Source organism: Misgurnus anguillicaudatus, chromosome 9, assembly GCF_027580225.2.
Source record: "Misgurnus anguillicaudatus chromosome 9, ASM2758022v2, whole genome shotgun sequence".
NCBI lineage: Eukaryota > Metazoa > Chordata > Actinopteri > Cypriniformes > Cobitidae > Misgurnus > Misgurnus anguillicaudatus.
In genome coordinates, this window is record NC_073345.2 from 10,519,397 (window position 1) to 10,530,965 (window position 11,569).

The 11,569-nt window shown below is 38.5% G+C and overlaps 1 long non-coding RNA gene and 1 other non-coding gene across 2 annotated transcripts; both read left to right on the forward strand.

Annotated features, from left to right (window-relative positions):
* The first annotated feature begins 13 nt into the window (after window positions 1-13).
* trnat-agu (transfer RNA threonine (anticodon AGU)) lies at window positions 14-87 on the forward strand. Its single transcript has one exon. It is a non-coding gene; the product is annotated as a tRNA-Thr (tRNA).
* Window positions 88-1,154: 1,067 nt separating this feature from the next.
* Window positions 1,155-2,612, forward strand: LOC141366073 (uncharacterized). The gene is made up of 2 exons (XR_012371042.1): window positions 1,155-1,424; window positions 1,888-2,612. It is a non-coding gene; the product is annotated as an uncharacterized lncRNA (long non-coding RNA).
* Window positions 2,613-11,569: the final 8,957 nt, after the last annotated feature.

Sequence of the window (11,569 nt, forward strand, 5' to 3'; positions counted from 1 at the left end):
ACTGGAGGAAGGTGGCGCCGTGGCTTAGTTGGTTAAAGTGCCTGTCTAGTAAACAGGAGATCCTGGGTTCGAATCCCAGCGGTGCCTTTAGCTTGTTGCCAGCTATGGTCTAACTCTGTGGCTCTTTCTCAGTTGATATGCGCTACGTCCCGATAATTCATGGTTGTTGCGACAGCTGTCTCTTTTCAGTGAAAAGACCTAGACCAGTGTTTCCCAATCCTGGTCCTCGGGCACCCCCTCCCAGAAAGTTTTAGATGTCTCCTTATTTAAAACACCTGATTCGACTCATCAGCCTCCTTCCAAAATGGTAAACATGTGTCCCTAACAAGCTGATGAGGTAATTCAGGTGTGTTAAATAAGGAGACATCTAAAACTTTCTGGGAGGGGGTCACATGGGAGGTCTTTCTGGGAGGTGTCAACAGACTGTTCAAATCCACGCCATGCCTTTCTTTCAACGGCTGTGCTTTCCGATCTACATTAAAGGAAGGAGGTCTACAGGGAAATCCGACTTTCTTGTACGCTCAACGCACAAACCATTTCTCCTGTCGTTAAATTAGCAAAAGTGGCATCGGACACGCCCATTTAGACCGTGCGATGTGCGCTTTAGAAAATGCACTTAGATCGTTAAACTATGGCCCTTTATCAGTAGGGGGAGCAGGAGCGATGTTGCGCCCATGGGCGGTCTGGTCTGAAAACGATTTGTGTTCAGGCGTATTGTTGGCGCGTTGCTATTTTGAGGCAACTAAAATAGACTACGTCATTGACCAACTAAAACCTGCTCTAAAGTCTATGGCGCAAATCTTGTTTTTGTTATTTAATGAGCGCATTACAAATATGCACCTATAAACGGGATGACAACGTGCGTTTGCTCATCACATGGATGCGCAGAAGCACAAAAAAGCTTTTAAATATGAAAAATTAAAGGATTAAAATGCAAAAGATTATTATTGAGTCTCTTGAACATAAATGAGGACCGATTATGCTTTGCTTTAAACAAATGCATTCTTCCTCATGGATTTATTGTATATGATGACTCTGTTTCTGTGGATATGGTGAGATGAGAAACATTTTAAGTAATGCTTTAATAAAAACATGCCGATGTCTGAATTCTGAAACGTGCTTTTTTTCCCACGTTTGTAAATTCTTTATCTCTTGTTTGTATTCACCTTATTTTTCACGACAACAAGGGCGGCGCCATTTCGCTCATTTTGTCAACGTTCTTCCGGCCGCATAGACGATGAGCAGCTGAGGCAGTGACTGAATGCGACACGTTAAAGCTTAAAAAGCTCACCCGAGCGCCTTTATGTTTCTTTCTTACCAATGTTAAGCCAACTGAGGAATACCCTTATCCCAAGTAATGGTTCGACTACGATGTTCCGGTAACTTTAAACCACGCCGGGTGTTGAAAAGGTGGCCAGTTTCAGGTAAGCTATCTTAGCTAACTTTGTGCTTGTTCGCCTAAAGTTAGATTTGTGAAGTCCGTTCTACAAATACACTTAAGATCAGTAACGTTAGTTTATAAAATGCAACTATTTGAATGGTTTTAATTGTCCACCTATATTTTTATATTTACGATAGTACAACGAGATATTATAGTACATTGCATTCTTACAGTAGCCCACGTGATTCCTACAAGTTACTGAGATTTCAGATGCTAGAATGTCAGTTCATTTCTCATTCAGATATTGATAATGACCTATTAAACAACGTATTATTTAACACTGAAGTTAAAGGTTGTGTGTATAATGTTACTGTCTCTTTTTAATGCATCTCTCTCTTACACACTGTTCTGTTTAAGTATGGGTGCCATTTATATATTAATTCTCATGATGCAAGTTTATTTTAAATACTAACATAAAAATGTTTATGGTTATATTGTTTTCACAGATGCATTGATGTGTAGTGATGCAGTGGACAACTGTGAGGATGATACAATCAACATGTTCCTAAACTGTGATGCAGAAACACAATGGGAGGATCCATCCGTCTCTGACCACAACTACACTTTAAAATCACAACTCAACCTGAAGCAACCTACATCTGATATGGGAAAACAATGGTGCAGTTTCCCTGACAGGGCTTATCCTGGTCCCAAGCTAAAATGCATATTTGAGCTACAATAATTTAAAAACACCTTTTACTGACATACCTCAACATATATGAGTGCCATTGTTTTGTCACAAGATGCGCACCAGTCTTGTTTTTTTGTAGGGTTTGTTTGTAAAAACTAAAATGTCCTAATATAATTAAATCCTAATCCTGTAAACCCTGTCCGAGAAACTGCTTCAATGTGTTGAGCTGGCACAAATGTACAAATCTCTACTGAGAAACAACCATCTTTGGTTCAGCTTTACAGAGGGTTGATATTGCATCCATTACACAGTCGCCAAGCACTTTACCAGTACATACACCAACAGCTTCCAGATAAACACTTGGGATCAGCTCCTGATGACTCCGATAAAGCTGTGTCTTAATTTATTGCAGGGTGGTCTTGCTTTACCTGTTGTAAAGTTACATTAAACCTTCATATGTGATCAGATGTCATGCAGTGATATTAAACATTTACAGTGTGATCAGATGTTGTGCATTTATATTAAACCTTTACAATGTGATCAGATGTCATGCAGTGATATTAAACATTTACAGTGTGATCAGATGTAACCTGCCATGCAGTTATATAAACCTTTACAGTGTGATCAGATATTATCTGTAAGGAATTTCTTAAACCATATGTGAGCTTTGTAGATTCCACTTAAAAGGATTTAAGTCTCCTGATTTGAAGGAATAAGTGTTGGCAAGTTTGCAAATGAATTCTATCATGGTACCACATAAAAACGAAATAGTTATTGGACTGGCTAAGGTGCACATTTCCTATAAAAAAAGACGAAATCACTGTGTAAATATTGGTAGACATACTTTTAATAATTTTCAATGCTGCTCCATCAACTCCTGACAGGACGAGGTAATTAAATATGCCAGGTTACTTGCCGCGGCCGCTTCATATCGTCTAACCACGAGACGATTGATGGGACAATATAAGACTATCCGAGCGTCGTATGAAGTTTTAACCGTGCTCTTAATTTAAAACATTTACAGCAGTAGCGATATTTGTCATTTCGCTAAAGTTATAGTGAACTACAAACAATCTTCTAACCACCAAACTAACCACCGAATGCACTGTGCCCTATTAGCAGCGGAAGTCGGTTGACAAAATGCGGAAGAGCGAAGAATTAAAAAGGGGCGTGGCGGAATAAGGTGAATAGACCCCTTCATGGTTAACGTCACAGGCGTTTTCCACTGCGCATGTCGGGGTCAGAAAAGCCATTACAGCAGATTGAGTTGCGTATTATTCGGTATCGTAAAAATGCCTACTTACGTCATGGGCTGTGAAAATCGCACCAGGACTCCCGTTAAGTTTTCGCGATTCATGCAGAATATCAAAAACAAAAAAATACAACATCTGCTGCTGCAAGCAATTAACGTGCAGACACGGACAATGCAAATATTAAAGAGGCTTGTGTTTGTAGTGCTCACTTCATTTGAGGTAAGTCGTCATTTTTCAGCCCTGTTAGATTAAATTATAAAGCCTGGATGGTATGAACAGTTTGACCCCATGCTGCGCACGCACCCGATAGTCATTCAATGTTTACAAACCTTGAAGGGGTCTATATTTAGAGTATAAAACTTTTCTTCAAATTATTTTATGAGATTACAATGATTATGTAGGATATCAATACATTTACAGCAATTAAAAGCCTGCAATTTTTACTTCCATGAATGATGAAAAAGGTTTGAAACAAAAAAAATAATACAAATAAAAACAACAACATTAATCTTAAACTGGTGGTCTTCTTCCTCCGCTTAGCTTTTTTTAGTTTATAAAGTCCGCTTTTTAAATAGGGATTAGGTATGGCGTCAGGCGCAACTGGCTTTTAAAGGGGATGAGAGCGCGTCTCATTGGTTTATTGCATGTTACGCCCAAAACACACCCATTACTCATTACAAGAATAGGAACAACCCTTTTAGGCCATGCGCTTCGTGCATAAACCATTTTTCCTGTTGTTAAATTAGCAAAAGTGGAATTGGCCAGCCCGTTTAGACCGTGTGCTTTAGACAATGCACCTAAAACGTTAAAGTAGGGCCCAATGTTTTAGACAGGAGATATATTTTTGCAGTGGTCAGTAACTCACAAGTGTGGTCTATCAATACCAGGTGAAATTTTGAACAAATGTAAAACGACTTCATTATAATTTCACTTTGAACATAGTAGTGCATTGTTACGTTTGACCCTGTCAGCTGCCTGGGACAAAAGTAACACACAGGTGGATCAAAAGTAACACAACAGAACAAGACTAGATTTTTGTGTTACACTTGTTTTTATTAAATATACATGACTATGACCTCGTTAATATGTAACTGCAAACATATTTTGTAGTTTGCAAAAAATAATTAAATTATATTTTCATTTTAAATTGTAGTTTCATCAACTTTTTCAAAAGCAACCCGACAGTACAAACTTAAATCAAATTTAAGCATAATATACATTTTAAACATAACAGCGGGACAAAAGTAACAAGTGTTACCCGACAGGAACTCCTGAAATTTAAACCCGATTTACTTTTATTTAAAAAAAACTCTGTGAAGGCAAACTTCAGGATGTGTTAGAGCACTAAATAACCTGTAGATTGATCAACTGTAACACATGAAACAAGAAACACAACCCGCTGTTGGAACTTACTCATCATGGTTGAAAAAGCTTTCTGGACCTACACGTGCAAAACAGTGATGATGAAATAATGCGAATTTTGTCAGCTCTGTTAAGAGTTGCGTGCTAAAGATGCTGTCATAGTTTGGAATGCAAATGTAATCCGGGCTCTGAGAAAATCACTTTGTTACTTTCGTCCGGCATTACTTTCGCCCCGGTTCTCCCCTATGTGTGTTCAACCCACAACCTTTGCAGTGTTAATGCAATGCTCTACCAATTGAGCTACAGGGACTGTTGAAGGTATTGTCTAAGGGATAGTTCACCCAAAAATGAAAATTTTGTCATAATTTACTCATCCTCATGTTGTTCTAAACCAGTATTTTAATTTTGATAAACACAAAAGCAGATATTTATAAATGATGGTAAGCACACAGTTGACAGTACCCACTGAATTCCATCGTATTTGTTTTTCCTACTATGGAGATCAATCTGTGTGCTTACCAGGCCCGGATTGGCCATAGGGAGAACCGGGAGGATTCCCGGTGGGCCGGTCTGTTTTTTTTTACCAGGAGGGCCGGTGTTGTCATGCCACCGGGATGACGCGTATTTGCGGGTGAGAGATTTCCCCGCCGCTTTATGCACAAGTTGATTGTGTCCCGAGTCCCGACCACTTATTGGAAGAATTCTTGCATTAGGGTTCATTGACATCTAAACTAAAACGCATGGGAAACGCAGGACGTGTCGCTGTCTTCTGGTTTTCAAAGCACTTACTTGAACACGAGTTTTGTTTCAGACGCGTCTATATTGAGTGCGCTTGCCGGCCGGCCCGCGCGTCTATATTTAAAATTAACTTGAGCGCGTCTTTTGAGTGCGCTTGCCGGCCGCGCGTTGAGCGCGTCTTTTGAGTGCGCTTGCCGGCCACGCGTCTATATTTTAAATAAACTTGAGCGCGTCTTTTGAGTGCGCTTGCCGGCCGCGCGTTTATATTTTAAATAAACTTGAGCGCGTCTTTTGAGTGCGCTTGCCGGCCGCGCGTCTATATTTTAAATAAACTTGAGCGCGTCTTTTGAGTGCGCTTGCCGGCCGCGCGTCTATATTTTAAATAAACTTGAGCGCGTCTTAATACAAACGGGCTGGCCTCTAAAAGGAAAAGAATTTACAAAACGTATTTTTTATCCAAGTCATAGATGAATTCTCTATGAATAGTCATTATTCATCGTTTATTGCAAGAGGAACAAAAATTTGATGCAAAACTCATTAGTTTATTTGAAAAAAGTAGTTTCAAAAGTATATCCATGTTTTCTTTTTTTTTAACACAATGTGGGCCTACGCTATTTAGCAATAGACATGATCTAAGTACTAAAAAAAAAAGATTTTTTCCATTTGTTTCCAATGCATACTTGATAAATCTTGCTTGTGTATTGTATATCAGGGGTTTCCAAACGTTATCAACCCAACAGTTAATCTCAAGACTCACCATTTTTTAGAAATAAATATAGAGGAAAACACAAACACATTTGTTTCCTTTAGTTTTTGAATAAGTTTACTTTAGTAATATTATGGTCTTATGGTAAGGCTCCATGATTATGGCAAAAATTATAATTGTTTACTGCATTTGCACGGAATATGAAATTATATATTTGAAAAAATAAGGCTGCAGAGAACAGTGCACTACTGCAGACTTATACTATTGAGGGTTTAAAGATATTATTTTAATAGTCAGTCGTGAACTAAAGTGGGCCGGTCTAAGGCATGAAACTCCAGGGCTGAAAAGGAGTCCCACTCCGGCCCTGGTGCTTACCATCATTTACCAAAATATCTGACCAAAGATGGTGTTTATCAGAAAAAATAAATTCATACAGGTTTACAACAACATGAGGTAGACTATCCCTTTAAAGCCATCTAATTATTAATTTATTTCCTGCTATGTAAGGAGTCTTCAAGTGCCCTAGCAGAGTAACCACGGGTGTACTTCATCACATTAACTATGGACATATGGGTCCACCTACATTTAACATCTGCTGTTTTAGCACTTATAATGCATGGACTTATCTTTCTTTAAAATAAATTCCATTTGATTAGCTATGTTTTTTATATAATGCAATGCCACTTTGTGCCTCTAGGATATCAGTGTGACATACAACATGATTTGTTTTGCTTTGACGCAACACGGTTTTAAAAAGACAGAGCACTATTTTTCAAACATAACATGACTGATTAAGATAACCATAGAGGTGCTGGATAGTATTTAGAGAGGCGTTATGGTTGGTGGAGCATTTGTGGTCCCGTCTGGAACATAGCCAGCAATAATCAATGACATCACTGACCGGGATAGAGAAGCAGTCTGTGTGCATGTGTGTTTTTATTGCAAATAATATCATAAATAAACCCAGAATCCCCTGCAGACAAACATTAACTAAGTTTGGAAAGGGACAATACATAGTTACAAACATTTTTAGCCATGGGAGGTGGATCTGTTGAGCAGTACATTAATAAAAGCAGTAAGAGGGAAGAAAGCAATCCATGTAAGATATATAAAGAAGATACGAATCTGTGAATCTGATTAAGTCATGCCATTGGATTTTTGCTAACCTACTTTAGCATCCCAACAATAGAACAAAAGAAAACGTTTTTCCACAGCCTTTTCTAGCTCAGTAGATGAAGTAAACAATAATCACAGTGTAATTTAATCTAATTCCCCCAGCAAAGTGAAAACGCTTGAACAAGGGTGACTCCCTTCTGCACACATGGAAGAAGTCATTGTTCAGTTGTTCATTTATCGCTAAAGCCACAATGACCTACATGTGGTAAGGACGTCACCAGAAGTGAGAGAAGACGAGACCCCCGGCAGGACGACAAGGGTCCCCTTTCACTCTTTTAACAGTGTAATGTTAATGGAAAACAAGGTACTGTAACAGACAAGATATTTATTGTTCAATCACAAACACTCTATAAACTTTGAACGGCGATTTACGGCATGTTTAGAGCTGAAACAAATGGACTGAAACCGTGTTTAAAACACAAAGCTTTTTAATAAAAAGTGTGAATAATTCATGGCCCCCAGCATCCGCACACAGATCATAGTTTTCTACTGAGAATAAAAAAATGCATGCCTCAAGGAAATCGCTTAGTCACACAATTTTCTAGTTTTAGTTTTCTAATTCTTTTCAGAGAAAGTTAAAGTAGTTTTGTAATAGTGATATATTCCTGCAGCTTCAAAGGCACGCTGTGTTTGGCTCAACCGAGTGCCCATCAGCAAAGATGGCAGATTTCAAATCATATACTAAATGTGAACGTTACCAGATCCCTCTCTTAGGATTTTACAGACCTTCTTGGTACACTGTAAAAAATAAAATTATATCTTAAAATAAAGTATAAGGAACTCAAATGCAAAAGCCGCTAAACGCCACCTCTGTCAAAAATGAGATAATAATTTTGACCGAATGCTCTCTGCACGTATAATACAATCATCAAATACTTTTGCTTCAAATCTGCTTAGTCCCGGCTTTAGGCCATTAAAAAATACCAGTTATTTGGCAGAATCTGCTAAACTCCATGTCGTTTTTCCATCACGCAAAAAGATGGGGTTGTTTTAGAAGTGGAGGTTTTTGCCAAAAAGCTTGTATGCACTTAGAGGGTTTTGCAGCGAGAGACAGTCCAATTTGTTAAACACCAATAAAATGACTAAAGTGACATTTGTGAAAATAAGGCATTTCAAATACTAACTATCATTGCCATTTAAGTAAAATTACTTTAAAAACCTGCTTATTTACAAGGAAACATGTCAGATGTACTTTTGCGGTTTCGCTTCTGAACTATTCATATGTTTTTACTTCAACTTATTAAGTTAAGCAACTTTAATTTGTTTTTGTAAGCTATAGCCAATCTTTCCAGAAAAACGCAGAGTTTTTTGTGGTTGTTGCGGGCAAAAATCCTTGATCTTGCGGCACGTTTTCTTGAAAAATGCGTTGCAATTTTATGCAATGAAATTGCAGAAACTTGCCAAAATTGGGGGAACTTGCAAAAACTGTTAACTGATGTTCACGTCGCATAATTACGTCACTTCCTAACATTCCCATGACAATAGGGGACATGACTGCGCATGTGTGAAGTAAATGCAAAATGTTTTAACTTTCTGCTAAGAAATAAGCATTTTTGCTTTGAAAAAGCGGAGATTATCAAATCATGCAATATTTTGCGAGCAGAAATCTGAAATTGATGCAGCGAAAGGGCGGACTTTGGCTGATTATGCATTGAATCATGTGATCGCATAATCGCACTGTTCTGGAGGGACTGTATAGCAACTCACCTTTAGTCAAAAATGAAAAAGTATAGAGAAGCTACCGTAGCTGCCAAAGGACAAACGACATCGTCTGAGACAAAGTACGGATGAAATACGCTCTATAGAGCAGTTTGTCTGTTTAGGGCTACTGTAGAAACATGACGATGACGAAAGCCCGATTTATAGTCGTGCGTAAGTTCTACGGCGAAGGCTATCCGTAGCCTGTGCGTAGCCTGACGTGCACCTCGCAAACATTTTAACAGCGCATCAGATCTACGCGAACCGCAAGCGCTGTGATTGGTCCACCAGAACCCCTCCCGTCAGGTAAAAAAAACTGCGTCATAGGTATTTCCGTTTGTGACGGTGAAAACAAAGATGAGCCAAGTTGAGGAGTGATTTAACTCAAACGGCATCAAAAGTCGCTGTTTATTTACTTCCATCATTGCTGGTCTTCTCAAATCATACACAACAATTTGCTGTTTCTTCTTCGTTTGTGGGTTTGCGGACGACGATGCAAAAGTATAAATAAAAACCGTAGGACCTACGCACAACTATAACAAGCCCTTTACATGTAATGCCCGGGATACAGTGTAAGATTTTTGGTTGTCCAAGACTAAATATTGGCATCTTGGAACAATCGTCACGATTTCTGTGATCATGGCTCTTTGTCGTATAGTGAGAGAGGTTCAAAGACTGCTGTTTTCCTGGTCTTGCGACCAAAGACAGCCTATAATTTTCTGACAGTATCAGAAATTTAGCATGATTAACGCACAGTGTGTTTGCTGCTGCGACCTGCATACCAGTATTTGTTTAACAGTAGCGCATGCTGATGACGTTGCGCTAACGTGTGTCGCAGTTGTCACAACCTACGATTTTATAGTTGTCATCGTACAGTTTACATACTTGTCGTACCCAAGTGTAAAACACTCCATGTTGCACAGTGTGATAAGGTAAGGATCAATGTATCCTGGACTTAAGAAGACCTGTGGTGTATGTAAATAAAACGACTCATTCTAAGGTAATAAAAACAATACAGTTCATTGTGTAAGGTCTTTATACACCACTGATAATATAGTTATGTTATATTGCAGTTCTGTCAAGAGATCCTTCTTAAAGTTACACATTGCACATTTATAGCAGCAAAAACATTTTTACAGTCTATCTTCCTTGGTAAATCCCTTTAGAAATCCACTCATGTCAAGCAAACACAATATTACCTGCAAAACTAACACAAGACATCCACTGTGAGATTTACATGCATTTGGCAGATGCTTTCATTCAAAGTGACTTATTTATATATATTTTTATCAGTACGTTATGTGTGTTCCCTGGGAATCTAACCTATGACCTTCTGCGCTGTTAATGTTAAGTACACTGATTGTATTTCATTAATGTACAGTATGGCTATCCAGGTTTAAATCATTTTTGTTCAGGATCACAGGTCTCATTCAATACACCTAATCTAAACATCTGTCTCATACATTTATCTCTGCTCACACCGTTGCAAATTGTGGATAGCACAAAAGAACTGGGAATAGGGGTCAAGTCTATTAAAGCATGCCTCTCCAAGGTTCCCATGGGATGTACTGATTTGCTGGAAACTCAACTTGGAGCAGGATATTTTTAATCACATTATTAAATGAATCAAACAAATTCAGGCTTGTCAGGCAGAACATTTACTAGATGAAAAACAACCTTAAAAAACACTTAAAAAATACTGTAAGTCAATGGCCCATAGCGCCATTTTGCGGTGGTATGCTCGCAAAGAAAACTAATCTGCATGCATTTCAATTGTTGGGTTTCCACCAGACTGTTTTATATGCATTTTTAAGTATTCCATAAGAAATGAGTAATGGAAGCTCCAAATTTTGAATAAAAATCACTTAATTCGCAAAAACGTTTTAAGCTCACTTAAGGTGTTTTTTAACTGATGTGAAGAAGAGTACACAAAAGAGAAGCACATTTGTTGAATGAAGCGAACATTAAGCCCATGTGACTGACTGTCTAGTCATTTTCTTTACCATATATTGGGCTCGACGTCGTCGCAATGCCCTTGCTGCTAGTGCCTGCATCAAAAATGCTGAATTCCTTCTTCTGTGCACAGTTTCACATTCAGTTTGGCAATTACAAGCTGCACAGTTAATATATAACTTGCTAAATCGTAACTAAATGCAGTCCTGTCTCCTTTTTCTAAGCGTGCCTTACTAATTTACTGTTACTAGGTTACCAATACCACAGTCATTCGTTCTAAAGGGGTGTGCACACCAAAGCTTTTAGGCCGGCGCATGTTTCCAATTGTTTCCAAAGGAAGCGCAGCATTTTTCAAAAAAGCCAGTAGCTGGCTTTTTTCCGCGGTGAGCGCAGAGCAGGGCCGTGCACAGACATTTTGAGGGGCAGTGGCCCAAACCAAAAAGGGGGCACGGGGGGCACAATTTATATGGTTTTAACAATATGATGTGTTATAGATTAGTATCAAATAATATAAGTGATTATAATGGAAAATAGACTTTATAACAAGATTTAGAGTGTGACAAAACTTCTTAATATTCTGATTTACATGCTGAAGCTTTGAATCCATGTTT